Genomic DNA, 22,224 nt, shown 5'->3' with positions numbered 1-22,224 from the left:
AGTTAGCTTTTGGGAAGTGATTAGGTCATGAGGGTGGAGTCCTTATGAATGGAATTAGTGCTTTTTTATAAAAGACCTGTTGACCTTTCTAGAGCTATGTGAGAAGACAGCAAGAAGATGGCCATCTGTGAACCAGGAAATGGGCCCTCATCAGACACCAAACCTGCAGGTGCACTGTGTACTCCCAGGCTCCAGAACTGTGTAAACATTTGTTATTTAAGTCACCTACTCTGTAGTATTTTTGCTGTAGAAGCTCAGACTAAGACAACTCTATATACTCTTCATTGAATAAGGGCTCTCACTTTCAACTGAAGTTTCTCTGCTTCAGCAGAGATTATATTACTATTTACACAATTGAAAATTTGAAAATAGTATTTTGAATGGGAGAAAGTTACACCTAAACAGTGATTTTATAAAACAAATAATAAACCACCAAAAAAAATTAGCTTTTTCATTGTTACAGATATTTAAATACACAGAATAGTCTAAAAGTTTATTAGGTGCAAGGCAAAATATATAATCTGGCTATGAATCAATGCCACTAGCTATTCAAAAGTTGGGATATTTTTAGCATTTTTTAATCATTCGAAATTTACATAAATAGTTGTTTTAAAAATGAGACCCTATCATTTTTAAGTACATAATACAGTATTTGTTTGAAATTACATTATGCCTAGTATTTAATTTGCTTCAAATAATAAAGGCAAAAGAGAAGTGGATGGAGATATAGATGGGGTGTTCTTTCTACTTTTTAGTGGGAAATTCCTCACAATAACAAAGGGAAAATGTTATCTATAAGATCCATCAGTGTAGTGTCTCCTACTCATACTTCATAACACTTTGTACTCCGAGCAAAAAAAAATCCCATTTTATTGCTGTTGTTTGTCTTTCATGTAGACTTTCATAATGGAAAGAACCATGTTAATTTTGTTCAACGTGTCAACAGCAGTTAGCACAATAACAGCATTTCTGGACTTAGCAAATATTCACAGGTCAAATACATTTACGAATAAATGACTATAACCACAATTGTTTAATAATTTCCTGTGACTTTTAGGATTGAAAACACTTGCTCACATGTTGTCATGATGAACAGTCTCACTTCTCTATTTGACAGCATCATATTAGACTACATCAAATCTGAGATTGAAATAAACTAGTAGTTGATTGTTTATGTTCTACCCTGGGAAAGCAATTCCCAAATGACTCTTCTTTCTTATCAATATTTTGTACTATAGCAAATATCACATTTCCAGTATTTTGCCTCTTTAAACATCCTATGCCTTACACAAATGACAAAACCTGATTAAATAGTCTAGGTTTTGTGCAGAGACCTGCTTTAAAAGATGACTTTTAGAAGGACCAACTCTAAGACCAGGTAGAATAAGGCAACTTGGAGGATTCCATAATTCTGCTGGCCCCAAATAACTTAAGACATTTTTTAAAAATTTTATTTTGGTATCATTAATCTACAATTACATGAAGGACATTATGTTCACTAGGCTCCCTCCCTCACCAAGTTCCCCTCACATACCAGTTCACAGTCACTGTCCATCATCATAGTAAGATGCTGTAAAATCACAACTTGTCTACTCGGGTTGCACAGCCCTCCCAGTGCCCCACACACACTATACATGTTAATTTTAATGCCCCCTTTCTTTTTTCCCGCCCTTATCCCTCCCTTCCCACCTATGATAACCAGTCCCTTTCCCATTGGTAATTGTTAGTCCATTCTTGGGTTCTGTGCTTCTGCTGCTGTTTTGTTCCTTCAGTTTTCTTTTGTTCTTATACTCCACATATGAGTGAAATCATTTGGTACTTGTCTTTCTCCACCTGGCTTATTTCACTGAGCATAATACCCTCTAGCTCCATCCATGTTGTTGCAAATGGTAGGATCTGTTTTTTTCTTACAGCTGAGTAATATTCCATTGTGTATATGTACCACATCTTCTTTACCCATTCATCTACTGATGGACATTTAATTTACATCCATATCTTGGCTATTGTAAATAGTGCAGTGATAAACATAGGGATGCATATGTCTTTTTCAAACTGGAGTGCTGCATTCTTGGGGTAAATTCGTAGAAGTGGAATTCCTGGGTCAAATGGTATTTCTATTTTGAGCATTTTGAGGAACCTCCATACTGCTTTACACAATGGTTGAAATAATTTACACTCCCACCAGCAGTGTAGGAGGGTTCCCCTTTCTCCACAAACTCGCCAACATTTGTTGTTGTTTGTCTTTTGGATGGTAGTCATCCTTACTGGTGTGAGATGATATTTCATTGTGGTTTTAATTTGCATTTCTCTGATGACAAGCAACGTGGAGCATCTTTTCATGTGACTGTTGGCCATCTGAATTTCTTCTTTAGAGAACTGTCTATTCAGCTCCTCTGCCCATTTTTTAATTGGATTATTTGCTTTTTGTTTGTTGAGGTGTCTGAGCTCTTTATATATTTTGGATGTCAACCCTTTAACGGATCTGTCATTTTCGAATATATTCTCCCATACTGTAGGACACCTTTTTGTTCTATTGATGGTGTCCTGTGCTGTACAGAAGCTTTTCAGCTTGATATAGTCCCATTTGTTCATTTTTGCATTTCTTTCCCTTGCCTGGGGAGATATGTTCAAGAAGAGGTCACTCATGTTTATGTCTAAGAGGTTTTTGCCTATGTTTTTTTCTAAGAGTTTTATGGTTTCATGACTTCCATTAAAGTCTTTGATCCATTTCAAATTTACTTTTGTGTATGGGGTTAGACAGTGATCAAGTTTCATTCTCTTACATGTAGCTGTCCAGTTTTGCCAGCACCATCTTTGAAGAGACTGTCATTTCCCCTTTATATGTCCATGACCCCTTTATCGAATATTAGTTGACCATATATGTTTGGGTTAATGTTTGGAGTCTCTATTCTGTTCCATTGGTCTGTGGCTCTGTTCTTGTGCCAGTACCAAATTGTCTTGATTACTGTGGCTTTGCAGTAGAGCTTGAAGTTGGGGAGTGAGATCCCCCCCACTTTATTCTTCTTTCTCAGGATTGCTTTAGCTATTCGGGGTCGTTGGTGTTTCCATATGAATTTTTGAACTATTTGTTCCAGTTCATTGAAGAATGCTGTTGATAGTTTGATAGGGATAACATCAAATCTGTATATTGCTTTGGGCAGGATGGCCATTTTGACGATATTAATTCTTCCTAGCCAGGAGCATGGGATGAGTTTCCATTTGTTAGTGACCTCTTTAATTTCTCTTGAGAGTCTTATAGTTTTCAGGGTATAGGTCTTTCACTTCCTTGGTTAGATTTATTCCTAGGTTTTTTATTTCTTTTGATGCTATTGTGAATGGAATTGTCTTCCTGATTTCTCTCTCTATTAGTTTATTGTTAGTGTATAGGAAAGCCACAGATTTCTGTGTGTTAATTTTGTATCCTGCAACTTTGTTGAATTCCGATATTAGCTCTAGTAGTTTCAGAGTGGAGTCTTTAGGGTTTTTTATGTACAATATCATGTCATTTGCAATTAGTGACAGTTTAAATTCTTAACCTATATGGATTCCTTGTATTTCTTTGTTTTGTCTATTTGCCGTGGCTAGGACCTCCAGTAATATGTTGAAAAACACTGGGGAGAGTGGGCACCGCTGTCTTGTTCCCGATCGCAGAAGAAAAGCTTTCAGCTTTTCACTGTTCAGTATGATATTGGCTGTGGGTTTATCATATATGGCCTTTATTATGTTGAGGTACCTGCCCTCTATACCCATTTTGTTGAGCGTTTTTATCATGAATGGTTGTTGAATTTTGTCGAATGCTTTTTCAGCATCTATGGAGAAGATCATGTGGTTTTTGTCTTTCTTTTTGTTGTTGCGGTGGATGATATTGATGGATTTTCGAATGTTGTACCATCCTTGCATCCCTGGGATGAATCCCACTTGGTCATGGTGTATGACCCTTTTGATGTATTTTTGAATTCGGTTTGTTAATATTTTGTTGAGTATTTTTGCATCTACGTTCATCAGGGATATTGGTCTGTAGTTTTCTTTTTGGTGGGTTCTTTGCCTGGATTTTGTATTAGGGTGATGTTGGCTTCATTGAATGAGTTTGGGAGTATTCCCTCCTCTTTTATTTTTTGGAAAACTTTAAGGAGAATGGATGTTATGTCTTCTCTGTATGTTTGATAAAATTCCGAGGTAAGTTGATCTGGTCCGGGTTTTTTTTTCTTGGGTAGTTCTTTGATTACCGATTCAATTTCGTTGCTGGTTATTGGTCTATTTAGATTTTCTGTTCCTTTCTATGTCAGTCTTGGAAGGTTGTATTTTTCTAAGAAGTTGTTCATTTCTCCTAGGTTTTCCAACTTGTTAGCATATAGGTTTTCATAGTACTCTCTAATAATTCTTTGTGTTTCTGTGGGGTCCATCGTGATTTTTCCTTTCTCATTTCTAATTCTGTTGATGTGTGTTGACTCTCTTTTTCTCTTAATAAGTCTGGCTAGAGGCTTATGTATTTTGTTTATTTTCTCGAAGAACCAGCTCTTGTTTTCATTGATTTTTGCTATTGTTTTATTCTTCTCAATTTTATTTATTTCTTCTCTGATCTTTATTACGTTCCTCTGTCTGCTGACCTTAGGCCTCATTTGTTCTTCTTTTTCCAATTTCGATAATTGTGACATTAGACCATTCATTTTGGATTGTTCTTCCTTCTTTAAATATGCCTGGATTACTGTTTACTTTCCCCTTAAGACTGCTTTTGCTGCATCCCATAGAAGTTGGGGCTTTGTGTTATTGTTGTCATTTGTTTCCATATACTGCTGGATCTCTATTTTAATTTGGTCATTGATCCACTGATTATTTAGGAGCATGTTGTTAAGCCTCCATGTGTTTGTGAGCCTTTTTGCTTTCTTTGTACAATTTATTTCTAGTTTTATACCTTTGTGGTCTGAAAAGTTGGTTGGTATAATTTCAGTCTTTTGGAATTAACTGAGATTCTTTTTGTGGCCTAGTATGTGGTCTATTCTGGAGAATGTTCCATGTGCACTTGAGAAGAATGTGTATCCTATTGCTTTTGGATGTAGAGTTCTATAGATGTCTATTAGGTCCGTTTGTTGTTGCGTGTTGTTCAGTGCCTCTGTGTCCTTACTTATTTTCTGTCTGGTAGATCTGTCCTTTGGGGTGAGTGGTGTGTTAAAGTCTCCCAAAATGAATGCATTGCATTCTATTTCCTCTTTTACTTCTGTTAGTATTTGTTTCAGGTGTGTTGGTGCTCCTGTATTGGGTGCATATATATATTTATAATGGTTATATCCTCTTGTTGGACTGAGCCCTTTATTATTATGTACTGTCCTTCTTTATTTCTTGTTACTTTCTTTATTTTGAGGTCTATTTTGTCTGATTCTAGTATTGCAACACCTGCTTTTTTCTCTCTGTTGTTTGCATGAAATATCTTTCTCCAACCCTTGACTTTTAATCTGTGCATGTCTTTGGGTTTGAGGTGAGTTTCTTGTAAGCAGTATATAGATGGGTCTTGCTTTTTTATCCATTCTATTACTCTGTGTCTTTTGATTGGTGCATTCAGTCCTTTTACATTTAGGGTGATTATTGAAAGATATGTAATTATTGCCATTGCAGGCTTTAGCTTTGTGGCTACCAAAGGTTCAAGGTTAGCTTGTTTACTACCTTACTGTCTGATCTCACTCACTTATTGAGCTGTTATACACACAGTCTGATTATTATTTCTTTCCCTTGTTTTCCTCCTCCTCCATTTTTTGTATGTTGGGTGTTTTGTTCTGTGCTCATTTTAGGAGTGCTTCCATCTAGAGCAGTCCCTCTAAGATACCCTGTAGAGGTGGTTTGTGGGAGGCAAATTCCCTCAACTTTTGCTTGTTTGTGAATTGTTTAATCCCTCCATCATATTTAAATGATAATCCTGCTGGATACAGTATCCTTGATTCAAGACTCTTCTGTTTCATTGCATTAAACATATCGTGCCATTCTCTTCTGGCCTGTAAGGTTTCTGTTGAGAAGTCTGATGATAGCCTGATGGGTTTTCCTTTGTAGGTGACCTTTTTACTCTCTCTGGCTGCCTTTAATACTCTGTCCCTGTCCTTGATGTTTGCCATTTTAATTATTATGTGTCTTGGTGTTGACCTCTTTGGATCCCATCTCTCAGGAGTTCTGTGTGCCTCTGTAGTCTGAGCAATTATTTCCTCCCCCAGTTTGGGGAAGTTCTCAGCGATTACTTCTTCAAAGGCACTTTCTATCCCTTTTTCTCTCTCTTCTTCCCCTGGTACCCCTATAATGCGGATATTGTTCCTTTTGGTTGGACACACAGTTCTCTTAATAGTGTTTCATTCCTGGAGATCCTTTTCTCTCTCTCTGCATCAGCTTCTATGCGTTCCTGTTCTCTGGTTTCTATTCCATCAATGGCCTCTTGCATCTTATCCATTATACTTATAAATCCTTCCAGAGTTTGTTTCACCTCTGTAATCTCCCTCAGGACATCTGTGATCTCACTCCAGATGTATGTAAATCTCCCTACGGACTTTATCCCTTAGCTCTTGCATATTTCTCTGCAGCTCTGTCAGCATGTTTATGATTTTTAGTTTGAATTCTTTTTCAGGGAGACTGGTTAGGTCTGCCTCTGCATATCCTTTCTCAGGTGTAACTATCTTGGTCTGGACCAGATTTTTTTGCCTTTTCATGGTGATTGTGGTGGCTGTAGGCAGGTTGTGGGTGTGTCAGCTGGGAGGAGAAAGTCCTTTCCTGCTTGCTGGATGCCTTGCCCTTCTCCGCTGCCTGTAATGGCTACCTGCACTCCTGGAGCAGCCACCAGGTTAATCTCCTAAGCGGCTGTGGGTGGGGTGTCCATCAGAGCAGCGCAGAGCCCTGTGGGGAGTGGAAGGCACACCAGGTGCACTCCTCCATGCTAGCAGCGACCCTGCCGGGCAGCTGTGTGGCAGCAGCGGCCTTTGGGTCTGACCCAGGTGTCTGTCCTTTGGGCTGGGATTCCGGTCGGCTCCTGGGAGTGCGCCTGCTCCCTCTGGCTCTGCTACTGGTGTACATGGGGCTTTTCTGCGCAGGCTTCTACTGGGCTCTGGCTTCACTGCCACCGGTGTGTGTGAGCCGTGCCCGGGCTGTTCAGTTGCACTGCTGCGGGCTAGCCCTGCGGCACACGGATCTGCTCTCGGTTCCTTCTAGCGCTTCTGCCCCCAGTGCACGCTCCCACTCTCCTGCTACTGGCCCATGTGTCGGGGTCTGCACCAGGTGGAGGAACGACTGGCAGGCTGCCTAGTCCTGTGAGAGGCTTCCGAGCTGCACTGCCTCCATTTAGGGTGCCTAATTTTCCCTGGTACTCCCAGCTGCCAGGACAACTTTGTCCAGCTATGGGGTCCCTGTCTCTTTAAGACTTGCAGAAAGCACTCGCTTTTCTTTTGTCTCAGGGGCGCAGTTGCGGGGACCTTCCCACAGGTTTTGCTTTTCCATTTCTCTAATATCCAGCACCCCTTGCACCTTGTATCTACGTTCCAGGTGTGGATTTCTAGAGCTGGTTGTTCAGTAATCCTGGGCTTTCACTCCCTCCCCATTCTGACTCTTTTCTTCATGCTGGGTTTTGGGGTTGGGGAGCGTTCGGGTCCCACCTGGCCGCAGTTTCTATCTTACCCCTTTCATGTGATGCTGAGTTCTCACAGATGTAGATGTATCCTGGCTGTTGTACTGCATCCACTGGTGTCTCTTTTAGGAATAGTTGTATTTACTGTATTTTCATAAATATATATGTTTTGGGGAGTAGATTTCCTCTGAACTGCTCATACCGCCATCTTCCCATGATCCCCACAGTGATCTATTTTATAGCATGTTCCATTTGAGAAAAATATGTATTCTTTCACCTTCAAGTATAATGTTCTATAAATATCTGTTAAGTCCTTCTGGTCTAATGTGTCATTCAACACCTCTATTTTCTTTTTATGTCTCTATGATCTATTCATTGATGTAATTGGAGGGAGGGTGCATAGTAAAGCCTCCTACTATTACTGTGCTCCTGTAAATTTCTTTCTCTACTTTTGTTCATAATAAACATTTTGGCTTACATATTTAGGTGTTTCTACATTGGGTGCATATATTTATGATTGTTATATCCTCTTGGACTGACCCCGTTATCATTATGTGATGTTCTTTCTTTCTTGTTTCTTTCTTTTTTATTTTTTGAAAGTCTATTTTGTCTTATAAAAGTATGGCAACCAGTGGAGTTTACCAGAGGAAATGTTCCCCTGTCTTAAATTTCTTGCTTCTTTAGAGTGTCTTTTCTTTTCCTCTTAAAAAAGTCCCTTTAGGGGTGGTGTCAAGATTGTGGCGTGAGTAGGACAGTGGGAATCTCCTCCCAAAAACATATATATTTTTGAAAATACAACAAATACAACTATCCCTAAAAGAGAGACCAGAAGACACAGGACAACAGCCAGACTACATCCACACCTGTGAGAAAACAGTGCCTGGTGAAAGGAGTAAGATACAAGCCGCAGCCCGGCGGGACCCGAGGCCCCTAACCCCAGCTCCCAGTGGGAGGAGAGGAGTCAGAGAGGGGAGGGAGAGGGAGCCCACGACTGCTAAACATGCAGCCCTAGCCATGCGCACCAGAGCACAGACACACAGTGCATGCGTGAGGTGCTGGAAACTAAGGAAGCAGGACAGTAGGAACTGTGAGTGTCTCTCACAGCCAGTGCTCCTGGGACAAAGAAAAAAGAGGGCTTTTTGAAAGTCTTAAAGGGACAGGGAGCCCACAGCTGGATGGAAGCATCCTGGGTCATAGTCCAGAAGCTGGAAAATCCAGGGAACTCCGGGCACACTAACCACCAGGGCAATAGCTCTAAGACCCCTCACGGAGGTAAACAGCCAAACAGCCCCCATCCATTAACCCTCTATGGCCCCACCATAGCAGAGCAGCAGCCTGAGGCTGGCCACGCCCACAGCAAGGGAGCTTCCTCCATACCGACCGAGCAAGATACAGAGACCCAGTCTACATGCAATTGCCAAACACAAGCGACTAGGGGTCGCAGTTGTCCCAGTAGAGAAAGGCAAGGAGCAATTGAAAAAGTCTAGGCCCTCCCAGCTGAAAGATGCGTCAATAGCATACCATTGCACATATCAACAAGAAAAGGCAAAAAAATCTGATCCAGACAAGACTAACCCAGACATCTTTGATATCTTCTACATCTTCCCCTGAGAAGGAACCTGGGGAGATAGATTTAACAATCTTCCTGAAAAAGAATTCAAAACAAAAGTCATAACCATGCTGATGGACTTGCACAGAAATATGCAAGAACTAAAGAGGGAAAATACAGAAATAAAACAATCTCTGGAAGGAACTCAAAGCAGAATGGATGAGATGCAAGAGACCATTAATGGACTAGAAAACAGAGAACAGGAACGCAGAGAAGCTGATGCAGAGAGAGATAAAAGGATCTCCAGGAATGAAAGAATTCTAAGAGAGCTGAGTGACCAATCAAATGGAACAATGTCCACATTATAGGGGTACCAGAAGAAGAAGTGAGAAAAAAAGGGATAGAAAGTGCCTTTGAAGAAATAATGGTCGAAAACTTCCCCAAACTAGGGGAGGAAATGGCCTCTCAGACCACAGAGGTACACTGAACTCCCATGACAAGGGATCCAAGGAGGGCAACACCAAGACACACAATAATTAAAAAGGCAAAGATCAAACACAAGGACAAAGTATTAAAGGCAGCCAGAGAGAAAAAAAAGGTCACCTACAAAGGAAAACCCATCAGGCTATCATCAGACATCTCAACAGAAACCTTACAGGCCAGAAGAGAATGGCATGATATACTTAATGCAATGAAACAGAAGGGCCTCGAACCAAGACTACTGTATCCAGCACAATTATCATTTAAATATTAAAAAGGGATTAAGCAATTCCCAAATAAGCAAAAGTTGGGGGAATTTACCTCCCACAAACCTCTACAGGCATCTTACAGGGACTGCTCTAGATGGGAGCACTCCTAAAAAGAGCACAGAACAAAACACCCAACATATGAAGAAGGGAGGAGGAGGAATAAGAAGGGAGAGAAATAAAGAATCATCAGACTGTGTTTATAATAGCTCAACAAGTGAGTTAAGTTAGACAGTAAGATAGTAAAGAAGCTAGCCCTGAACCTTTGGTAACCACAAACTTAAAGCCTGCAATGGCAATAATTACATACCTTTCAATATTCACCCTAAATGTAAATGGACTGAATCCACCAATCAAAAGACACAGAGGAATAGAATGGATAAAAAAGCAAGACCCATCTATATGCTGCTTACAAGAGACTCAGCTCAAACCCAAAGACATGCACAGAATTAAAGTCAAGGGATGGCAAAAGATATTTCATGCAAACAACAGAGAGAAAAAAGCAAGTGTTGCAATACTAGTATCAGACAAAATAGACTTCAAAACAAAGAAAGTAACAAGAGATAAAGAACGACATTACATAATGATAAAGGGCTCAGTCCAACAAGAGGATATAACCATTATAACTATATATGCACCCAATACAGGAGCATCAACATACTGGAAACAAATACTAACAGAACAAAAAGAGGAAATAGAATGCAATGCATTCATTTTGGGAGACTTCAACACACCACTCACCCCAAAGGACAGATCTGCCAGACAGAAAACAAGTAAGGACACAGAGGCACTGAACCACACACTAGAACAGATGGACCTAATAGACATCTATAGAACTCTGCATCCAAAATCAACAGGATACACATTCTTCTCAAGTGCACATGGAACATTCTCCAGAATAGACCACATACTAGGCCACAAAAAGAGCCTCAGTAAATTCCAAAAGATTGAAATTCTACCAACCAACTTTTCAGACCACAAAGGCATAAAACCAGAAATAAATTGTACAAAGCAAGCAAAAAGGCTCACTAACACATGGAGGCTTAACAACATGCTCCTAAATAATCAATGGAACAAAGACCAAATTAAAATAGAGATCCATCAATATATGGAAACAAATGACAACTACAACACAAAGCCCCAACTACTGTGGGATACAGCAAAAGCAGTCTTAAGAGGAAAGTATATAGCAATCCAGGCATATTTAAAGAAGGAAGAACAATCCTTAATGAATGGTCTAATGTCATAATTATAGAAAGTGGAAAAAGAAGAAAAAATGAGGCCTCTAGCCAGTCTTATTAAGAGGAAAAGAGAGTCAACACACATGAACAGAGTCAGAAACAAGAAAAGTAAAATCATGACGGACCCCACAGAAATACAAAGAATTATTAGAGAATACTATGAAAACCTATATATTAACAAGCTGGGAAACCTAGGAGAAATGGACAACTTCCTAGAAAAATACAACCTTCCAAGACTGACCCAGAAAGAAATAGAAAATCTAAACAGACCACATACCAGCAACGAAATTGAAGTGGTAAATCAAAAAACTACCATATAACAAAACCCCCGGGCCGGATGGCTTTACCTTGGAATTTTATCAGACATACAGAGAAGACATAATACCCATACTCCTTAAAGATTTCCATTAAATAGAAGAGGAAGGAATACTCCCAAATTTATTCTATGAAGCCAACATCTCCCTAATACCAAATCCAGGCAAAGACCCCACCAAAACAGAAAACTACAGACCAATATCCCTGATAAAAGTAGGTGCAAAAATACTCAACAAAATATTAGCAACCAAATTCGAAAACACGTCAAAAGGATCATACACCATGAGCAAGTGGGATTCATCCCAGAGAAGCAAGGATGGTACAACATTCGAGAATCCATCAACATCATCGACCACATCAACAAAAAGAAAGACAAAAACCACATGATCATCTCCATAGGTGCTGAAAAAGCATTCAACAAAATTCAACATCCATTCATGATAAAAACTCTCAACAAAATGGGTATAGAGGGCAGGTACCTCAACAAAATAAAGGCCATATATGATAAACCCACAGCCAATATCATACTGAACAGTGAAAAGCTGAAAGCTTTTCCTCTATGATTGGGAACAAGACAGGGGTGCCCACTGTCCCCACTGTTATTCAACATAGTACTGGAGGTCCTAGCCACGGCAAATAGACAAAACAAAGAAATACAAGGAATCCAGATTGGTAAAGAAGAAGTTAAACTGTCACTATTTGCAGATGACATGATATTGTACATGAGAAATCCTAAAGACTCCACTCCAAAACTACTAGAGCTAATATTGGAATTCAGCAAAGTTGCAGGATACAAAATTAACACACAGAAATCTGTGGCTCTCCTATACACTAATAATGAACTAATAGAAAGAGAAATCAGGAAAACAATTCCATTCACAATAGCATCAAAAAGAATAAAATACCTAGGAATAAACCTAACCAAGGAAGTGAAAGAACTATACCCTGAAAACTATAAGACACTCTTAAGAGAAATTAAAGAGGTTACTAACAAATGGAAACTCATCCCATGCTCCTGGCTAGGAAGAATTAATATTGTCAAAATGGCCATCCTGCCCAAAGCAATATACAGATTTGATGCTATCCCTATCAAACTACCAACAGCATTCTTCAATGAACTGGAACAAATGGTTTAAAAATTCATATGGAAACACCAAAGACCCCGAAGAGCTAAAGCTATCCTGAGAAGGAAGAATAAAGTGGGGGGGGATCTCACTCCCCAACTTCAAGCTCTACTGCAAAGCCACAGTAATCAAGACAATTTGGTACTGGCACAAGAACAGAGCCACAGACCAATGGAACAGAATACAGACTCCAAACATTAACCCAAACATATATGGTCAACTAATATTCGATAAAGGAGCCATGGACATACAATGGGGAAATGACAGTCTCTTCAACAGATGGTGCTGGCAAAACTGGACAGCTACATGTAATAGAATGAAACTAGGTCACTATCTAACCCCATACACAAATATAAATTCAAAATGGATCAAAGACTTGAATATAAGTGATGAGACCATAAAAGTCTTAGAAAAAAACATAGGCAAAAATCTCTTAGATATAAACATGAGTGACCTCTTCTTGAACATATCTCCCCGGGCAAGGGACACAAAACCAAAAATGAATAAATGAGACTATATCAAGCTGAAAAGCTTCTGTACAACAAAGGACACCATCAATAGAACAAAAAGGTATCCTACAGTATGGGAGAATATATTCATAAATGACAGATCCGATAAAGGGCTGACATCCAAATATATAAAGAGCTCTCACACCTCAACAAAAAAAAAGCAACTAATCCAATTAAAAAATGGGCAGAGGAGCTGAATAGTCAGTACTCTAAAGATGAAATTCAGATGGCCAACAGACACATGAAAAGATGCTCCACATCGCTTGTCATCAGAGAAATGCAAATTAAAACCACAATGAGATATCATCTCACACCAGTAAGGATGACTACCATCCAAAAGACAAACAACATCAAATGTTGGCAAGGTTGTGGAGAAAACCTCCTACACTCCTGGTGGGATTGTAAATTAGTTCACCCATTGTGGAAAGCAGTATGGAGGTTCCTCAAAATGCTCAAAATAGAAATACCATTTGTCCCAGGAATTCCACTTCCAGGAATTTACCCCACGAATGCAGCACTCCAGTTTGGAAAAGACAGATGCACCCCTATGTTAATTGCTGCACTATTTACAATAGCCAAGATATGGAAGTAACCTAAATGTCCATCAGTAGATGAATGGATAAAGAAGAAGTGGTACATATACACAATGGAATATTACTCAGCCATAAGAAAAAAACAAATCTTACCATTCGCAGCAACATCGATGGAGCTAGAGGGTATTATGCTCAGTGAAATAAGCCAGGCAGAGAAAGACAAGTACCAAATGATTTCACTCATATGTGGAGTATAAGAACAAAAGAAAACTGAAGGAACAAAACAGCAGCAGATGCACAGAACCCAAGAATGGACTAATAGTTAAGAAAGGCAAACAGACTTGGGAGGACGGGTGGGAAGTGAGGGGTAAGGGTGGGAAAAAAAGAAAGGGGGCATTACGTTTAGCATGTATTGTGTGTCTGGGGTACAGGGAGTGCTGTGCAACATAGAGAAGACAAGTAGTGATTTTACAGCATCTTACTATGTTGAAGGACAGTGACTGTGAACTTGGTGACAAGTAGTGATTTTACAGCATCTTACTGTGTTAATGGACAGTGACTGTGAATGGGAATGTGGGAGGGACTTGGTGAAGGGGGAGCCTAGTAAACATAATGTCCTTCATATAATTGTAGATTAATGATACCAAAATAAAATTAAAAAAAAAGATATGGACGCAACCTATATGTCCATCTGTAGATGAATGGATAAAGAAGATGTGGTACATATACCCAATGGAATATTACTCAGCTATAAGAAAAAAAACAGATCCTACCATTGGTAACAACATGGATGGAGCTAGAGGGTATTACACTCAGTGAAATAAGCCAGGCGGGGAAAGACAAGTACCAAATGATTTCACTCATTTGTGAAGTATAAGGACAACAAGAAAACTGAAGGAACAAAACAGCAGCAGAAGCACAGAACTCAAGAATGGACTAACAGTTACCAAAGGGAAAGGGCCTGGTGAGGATGGGTTTGAAGGGGGGATAAGGGCGGGAAAAAAGTAAGCGGGCATTACAATTAACATGTATAGTGGGGGGGGGGCACGGGGAGGGCTGTGCAACACAGAGAAGAGAAGTAGTGTTTTTACAGCATGTTGCTATGTTGATGGACAGTGACTGTGAACGGGTATGTGGCAGAGGACTTGGTGAAGGGGGGAACCTAGTAAATATAATATCCTTCACGTAATTGTAATTGTAGATTAATGATACCAAAATAAAATTAATAAAAATATAGTCCCGTTAACATTTCTTATAAGGTTGGTTCAGTTAGTGCTGAACTCTTTTATCTTATGTTTATTTGTGAAGCTCTTTTTCTCTTCTTTAATTCTGAATGATAACCCTGCTAGGTTGAGGATTCTTGGCTGCAGGTTTTTTCTGATCAGTACTTTTAATATATCATGTCATTCCCTTCTGGCCTATAGACTTACTGCAGAAAAATGAGCTGATAACCTTGTGGGGTTTCCCTTATACATTGCTTTTCTCTTGCTGCTTTTAAGATTCTCTCTTTCTCTTTGATCTTCAACATTTTGATTATGATATGTCTTGGTGTGGACTTCCTTGCATTCATCTTGTTTGGAGCTTTTTTGATTCCTGGGTCTGGTATATTGTTTTCTTCTCCAAGTTAGAGTAGTTTACAGCTATTATCTCTTCAAATAAATTTTCTGGTCCTTTCTCTCTTTCTTCTCCTTCTGGGACTCCTATAATGCATATGTTTAATGTCCCAGAGTTCTCTTACCATATCCTCGTTTATATTAATTCTTTCTTCCTTCTGCTGTTTAGCTTGAATGTTTTCCATTACTCTATCTTCCAAGTCACTGATCTATTGTGCATCCTTTAGTCTGCTATTCATTCCATCCAATGTATTTTTTTCTTTCATCTGTTAAATTCTCCATTCCCAATTGGTTCTTCTTTAGGCTTTTTAACGCTTTGTTGAAGTCCACTTTCAGTTCTGCTATTGTTTTCTCAAATCCAGGGAGTATCTTTATAGTCATTGATTTAAACTCTTTATCAGGTTGATTGGTTAACTCTGTTTCATTTAGTTATATTTTTTCTTATTCTGTTGTTTGGAGCATATTCTTCTGTCTCCTCATTTTATATGACTTTCTGAGCTTTTTTTATCAATTGGTTGAAAGGGCTCACTCTTCCAGTCTTGAAGGATTGGACTTGTATAGGAGAGCCCCTGTGTAGACTGTGTGTGCCTCATGGTTTGGGTAAGCTGGAGGCCAAGTAAGTGCGAGACAGTGTTTTCTTGGTGCTGGGACTCCCATGTTCTTATCCCAGTGGCACAGCCATGGAGGATCTTTGCAAAGGCTCCTGGTGGAAACCTGTGTGTTCTTCACTGGCTGGGGATGGGTGATTGGCCAGCAGTCTGTCAGGGCTCACTCCAGGTAACTCCAAGACTGGCACCAGCTGATTCCCCAGTGCCCCCTCACCCATATGACCATGCTTTCTCTGGGTCATTTGGGACTGCTCTGGGGAATTCCTGCACTGGGCATCCACCAGGTCCTGTTGGTGGTATGGAGTCAGGCTCTATTGCATGTTCTCTCACAGCTTCTGTATGCTCTAGGCTGCTCCAGAGAATTCAATATCAATGCCTGCTGTCCTTTCTGAGGGTTGGGCTCAGGCACTGTGTGCACACATTCTTGAGGGGCCCTGTGTTTACTGAGCTGCTTCAGGGAATTTATGCATTGGTGCCCCCCAGAACCCACTCATGGCCTGGGTCAGGTGGGCACAGGTGTTCCCTGTTGTACTCTGGTGAGTTGCCTGTGTTACACCAGTCTACAGCTTCATGTACCTGCCTGTGATCCAGTGAAATTTCTGGCTCTGCTAATGGGGGCTGAGCTGGCAACAAAGTGGATCCTGATCTCAGCTGCATTAAAGTGTGCAGGAGGAGTACAAACAATGGTGTTGTTTAGTTCCTACTATCCAGGATTTCCTTCCTTGGTTTCCTTGCCAAGGACTGAATATTTAGTTCTGAAACTGAAGTTCTTTCACTTATAGTCCAGATATACTTTAAACCTCAAGAATTTTTTTCCTGCACCTCAGGAAAGGAAGTCCTTTCCTGACTCTCCCAGTGATAATCCTTGCCTTCTCACCTGATGGTAGCTGTGCTGGGGGTCTGGTTTCCATGGTTACCATGTATCTGTCTGCTCTATTTTGGCTTTTTTTTAAAAAAAATTTTGATTCTCTGTCCCTGATTGTATAGAATGTGTTCACTTCTGTCTCCATTCTTCTTTGGGGTGAAATACTCTGTGTGTACATGTAAACTCAGTGTGTAGGTGGGAGAAGGTGGATTCAAGTTCTTTATTCTCTGCCATCTTCCCAGAATCCCCTTCCATATTGGTTTTAGTCTTTGTAAATACGTTCTCCCAATCTGTCATCTGTATGTTGATTTTGTCCAGGATTTCATCTGTTCAACATAAATCTTTTATTTTTATATAATAAAGATTACCTTTATTTTATCATATCGTTCTTGCTTTTGAAATATTTCTTAAGAAGCCCTTCCCCAGTCCTAGGTCACTAGCCTTTAGTAGTCTTAATCCTGTTGAGATCCATTCTTATAGGTGGTTTTAGGCAGACATCTAGCTTCATATATCCACATAAAGAGGTAAGTTTTCAAACGTTCCACATCCTGGTTGAATTACATAACTCTACTTACTGTATGTTTATTTCCTATATACACACATATACATATACATGTATATATATACATATACTGAATTTTCCTAATAAAATTGGGAAGAATTTACCTTGTTACAGTATTTAGTCATCCATGAAAAATCATGAAGGTTATTCTAAATTATCTGATTATTTTCAATTTCCTTAACTAGAATTTAATTTTTTTCTCCACAGATCTCTTATATTTTCTTAGTTAATGCACTACTATATACTTTATGGTTCTTACTGTTATTCTTAATGTAGTCTTATGTTTAATTTTATGGTTATTTTGTTAGTATGTTTCAATAAATTCTATTGACTTTTTTAACTTTATCTCTTACATGAAAACTTGCTGAACTTTCTCTTAGTTCTAAACATTTGTCAGTTGATTCTTTTCTGTTTTGTAGGTGGATGATTATTTCATCTTAGGTATTTTCAATTTATCATAAACAAAAATTTCCAAGGGTAATCTTACATGAAGCAATAAAAGATAATTCACAGATATAAATTACAAATTCAGACCTCTATTCTGAGCTGCAGACAACTTTTAGAGATCTTTAAAACAATTACTTAAGAGTTGGTTTTTTATTGCGGTTCCTTACAGTGACTGGTATTGGTACAATTCTGGTATGTTACTGGCACAATTCTCAATACAGTTACATAAAGTAGAAAACTAGTAATTATTCTGAATAGCCTTTTTGTATTTAATCCTCATGTCCCATACATTATCAAGTCCTGACAATGTTACCATCATTACTTATAACTTTTATTAATTTGAATCTATCTCCTCCTCTTCCTCCTTTCTACCACCACAGCAGTCTCCTAATCATTCTCCTTGATCCCACCCTTGTTCTTTTTTTAATGTGATAGTTAAATAAATCTTTTTTGGAAAGCAAAGTTTATTATATCTTTCCGCTTTAAAATAATTTTATCACAGATCCATGATTCTTGGGAGAAAGTAAGAAGTCTTTAAAATTGCTTATGAAGTCCTTTATGGACTAACGCCTCCTTCCTTCTCTGTAGCTTAATTGAATACAGTACAATCCCTGGTTTCTGTTTCTCCACTTACTATGATTCCTACACTTCTCTGAAGTCCTATAACTAATGTTAATTGTCAAATGTTTATCTTTATTAATTTTGTCATAAATGCACAAACAACATTTTAGGATTGGAGCCAGATTTTGTTTTATACTCACAGCACAAACAGCAGCCAAAATAACATTGCAATGTTGGCCCCCCCAATGCCCAGTAGCCTCCCAGATTTACACCAGAGGAGCCAGATACATACAAGCCCTGTGTGTGTGCCAGGTTCACTTCTTGGGCAAGGGAGAAAGAAATACACATTTCTTTTATTTAAGAAATATAACTATTTTGCCCCTTCCTGTATGAGAGGATCTACTTGGAGATCCTTACTCTAGTCCTTTGGTATGTAAATAAATTTCTCAATGGAAAATAAAAGCAAAGTATCCCAATGAGAAAAAATATCTCCTAGGACTTAGACTTCAGCTCTACCTTTGAAAATTAAATACATATTTCCCTAGTTTAATAAATCTCTCTGGAGTTGTCTCAATATTTAATCTATACTAATTTTTAGAACAGAGTTATTGAAATATATCACATATATAATCTAACCATTTATATGTTATATATAGTATATATCTCTCATATTTATTCATTTTTAATTTGTCTATTATGATTGTAGAACATATTTTGTGTGATTTCAACCCTTTTAAATTTATTGAGAATTTTTAAAATGGTCTAGTATATACACTATATTAGAGAATGTTCCAGGTGCTCTTAAGGAGATTATATATTCTGCTCTTTTTTTGGAGAGGAGTATTGTATAAACATTATTACATCTAGTTGATTTCTAGTGTTTTTCAAGTCTTCTATTTCCTTGTTGATTTTCTACTTGTTCTATCTATTATTGAAAATTAATATTGAAGTCTACAACCATTATTTTGAGTCATTTGTTCCTCCCTTCAATGTTGTCAGTTTTTGCTTCGTGTATCAGTTGTTAGGTACATATGATTATAATTCTTCATCTTCCCGCAGGAATAAATCTTTTATTACTATAAAATGTCCATCTTTAACACTAATAACTATTTTTGCTTGTTTTGTTTTAAATTCTATGTTGTTTGTTATTAATATAGTCACTCCAGCTTTCTTATGTTTGCTGTTTGAATACTATATTTTTCCATTATTTTACTCTCAAGTTATTTGTCTTCAAATCTAAAGTGTATATCCTTAAAGCAACATACATAAGGCTCACTTTTTTCTTCCAGTCTAACAAACTCTGAATTTGACTCAGTTTAGTCAGTTCACATTTAATGTTATTATTGATACAGTTGGATTTAACTTCTTTCATTTTTCTTTTAGTTTTCTATGTTTTATCTTCTTTGTCTACTTCTCTCTTACTGCTTTCTAGTATAATGTTTTCTAGTATAACATATTCTATTAATGATTTTTTCACTCATTTTGTTGTTCCATTGTTTTGATAGTTGTCTCTCCAGGGCTCACCATGTACATTTTAACTTATCATAATGTACTTCTGGTCTATATTAATTTAGTCTTAATCTCATAAAATATAGAAATGTTATTCCTATAAAAACCTATTCCCATGGCTGAGTAATATTTGCAACAACATGGATGGAGCTAAAGGGTATTATGTTCAGTGAAATAAGCCAGGAGGAGAAAGACAAGTACCAAATGATTTCACTCATATGTGGAGTATAAGAACAAAGAAAACCTGAAGGAACAAAACAGCAGAATCACAGAACCCAAGACTGGACTAACAGTTACCAAAGGGAAAGGGACTAGGGAGGATGGGTGGGAAGGAAGGGATAAGGGTGGGGAAAAAGAAAGGGGGCATTACGATTAGCATGTATAGTGTGTGTGTGGGGCACGGGGAGAGCTGTACAACACAGAGAAGACAAGTAGTGATTTTACAGCATCTTACTACGCTGATGGACAGTGACTGTGAAGGGGTATGTGGGGGGGACTTGGTGAAGGGGAAACCTAGTAATCATAATGTTCTTCATGTAATTGTAGATTAATGATACCAAAATATATATATATATTAAAAAAATAAAAATAAAATAAATAAAAAACCCTATTCCCACTCTCCCATTTTTGTGTTATCATTCAAATACATATCATATCTATCTGTGGTACAAACCAATACATTGTTTTAACTATTACCTTATATATTTTAATGAATTTTTAAGATGAAAAGAGAAAGAATAAGTATATATTTATATGGTTTGTTACATTAACATTCTTATTTACCATTTACGGTTCTCTCCATTTGTTTCTGTGGATTTAACAACTGTAAATTTCTTATTTCAACATACATCTGCTTCCATCTACTTCCTGTTTTCTGTTAGGTACATTACATTCATATATATATGTTCCCACACAAATATATAAATATATATAATATATAAATATATTGCTTTAAAATCAATTAAGAGAAGAGGGGAGAAGAACTATGCACTTAAATGTTTATTATCACTACATAATTATATTTACCAGTGCTTTGTTTTGTGTGTGGATTTGAATTATTATTGTCTTAGATCACTTGCTTTCACTCTTAGAATTTTTTGCATTATTTTTTACATGGTGGCCCTGCTAGCAACAAATGCTCTCAGTTTTTGTTTATCTGTAAAAATATTTATTTTTGAAAGGTACTTCTGCTGGATATAATAAGGCTGAAAGTTTTCTTTTAGTCTTCAGGTACTTTGACTGACCTCCAACTGCCTCTGGCTACTATTGCTTCTGATGAAAATCAGTTCTTAACTGTATTGGGTTTCCTTTTATATGATATCATTGTTTTTACTTGCTGCTTTTAAGTGTTTGTCTTTATCATTTAGGCTCATAGTTTTCTTTAAATTAAGCAAGTTTTTAGCCATTATTTATAATTTTTCTGCTCATTTTTCTCTCTTAGTATTCCCTTTATATGTATGCTTATACAATTAATGTTCTACATTTCCTTCAGAAATTTTTCATTACTCTTTATTGTTTTTGTTTATTCTCTCATTTCACTGGATTGCCTAGTCTCTGTCAATCTTTAAATTCATTGGGTCTACTGGTTTTTCTGCCACTCGGCTATTGAGCCCCTTTAATTTTTCATTCTCGTTACAGACATACCTTAGAGATATTATGGATTCAGTTCCAGACCACTGCAATAAAGTGAACATCACAATAAAGTCAAATTAATTTTTTGGTTTCCCAGTGTATATTAAAGTTATATTTACACTGCATCATAATCTATTAAATATGCAATGGCATTATGTCTAGAAAAAAACAAGGCACATACCTAGTTTACTGCAAAAAACTGCTAACAGTTATCTGAGCTTTCAATGAGTCTATTTGCAATCACTGATTGCAGATTACATATAACAAATAATAAATTTGATAATGAAAAATATTTGAAATATTGCAAGAATTACCAAAATGTGACACAGAGGCACAGAGTGAGAAAACTGGGAAAATGGCACTGATAGACTTGCTTGACACCAGGTTGCCACAAACCTTCAATTTGTAAAATATACGGTATCTTTGAAGCACATTACAATGAATCACAATAAAATGAGGTATGCCTATATTATACTTTTCAGCTCTTGAATTCCTTTTGGCTTTTTTTCTTACAATTTTGATTTGTATATTGATATTCTTTATTTGATGAGTCATTGTTGTCACTTCTTTGAGCATATTTATAATGGGTTATTTAAAGTCTTTAAGTCTAACATCTGGGCTCTTTCATAGACTATTTTTGTTACCTTTTTTTTCTGTGTGTAGGTCATACTCTCTTGTTTCTTTGTTATCATAAATTTTTGTGGATATCTGGACATTTTAGATATTATAGTCACTCTACTTATAGTTTTCCCTAATTTCCAAGATATGTTATTGTCTTTGCTTGTTTGTTTGGTGACTTGACTGGTTTCTGTGAAATGT

The sequence above is a fragment of the Manis pentadactyla genome, chromosome 2 (genome assembly GCF_030020395.1).
Source record: "Manis pentadactyla isolate mManPen7 chromosome 2, mManPen7.hap1, whole genome shotgun sequence".
NCBI classification, from domain to species: Eukaryota; Metazoa; Chordata; class Mammalia; order Pholidota; family Manidae; genus Manis; species Manis pentadactyla.
The sequence above is the reverse complement of the archived record's forward strand: the minus strand, read 5'-3'. Positions refer to the sequence as shown.